Here is a 516-nt window from a genome sequence, read left to right as displayed (position 1 = left end):
ATCCGGCAGTGGGCACTCCAGAGCATGGCAGGTCCTGCAGGCACACGTGGGCTATTAGACAAGCGCCTGCTGCAGTGATGGAAGGCAAAGCCAGACGAGACAGTGGAGAGAAGAAGGGAAAAGGAGAGGAGCGAATCAAGAAGTGAGGCAAGGAAGAAAAGGCCAAATTGACACTAACTCAGTAGGGACTACAAACAGCATATCGGAACGCTGTCCCCAAACACAAAAGCTCACGCCTCCCGCGGCCAGCCCGCCGGCGCGGGAGCGGAGGGCAACAAAAGCCCGTCAGCAAAAGCCTACAGCACCCGGTATTCCCAGGAGGTCTCCCATCCAAGTACTAACCAGGCCCGACCCTGCTTAGCTTCCGAGATCGGACGAGATCGGGCGTTGCCAGGGTGGGATGGCCGTAGACGCTGCGTGCTCCTGCTCCGGCCCTCTTGCCAGCTGCACGCCACCGCCACCGCCCGCCACCATGGGAAAACAAGGGCCACAGCCCCAAAGCCGGCCAACCACAAC

The 516-nt window shown here is 60.5% G+C and overlaps 1 non-coding gene across 1 annotated transcript; it reads right to left on the bottom strand.

The window, feature by feature from the left end:
* Positions 1 to 293: 293 nt before the first annotated feature.
* On the bottom strand, positions 294 to 412 carry LOC116217841. The gene has a single exon (XR_004162553.1). It is a non-coding gene; the product is annotated as a 5S ribosomal RNA (ribosomal RNA).
* Between the last annotated feature and the right edge of the window lie 104 nt (positions 413 to 516).

Source organism: Meleagris gallopavo, unplaced genomic scaffold (assembly GCF_000146605.3).
Source record: "Meleagris gallopavo isolate NT-WF06-2002-E0010 breed Aviagen turkey brand Nicholas breeding stock unplaced genomic scaffold, Turkey_5.1 ChrUn_random_7180001997520, whole genome shotgun sequence".
NCBI lineage: Eukaryota > Metazoa > Chordata > Aves > Galliformes > Phasianidae > Meleagris > Meleagris gallopavo.
The sequence above is the reverse complement of the archived record's forward strand: the minus strand, read 5'-3'. Positions and strand labels throughout refer to the sequence as shown.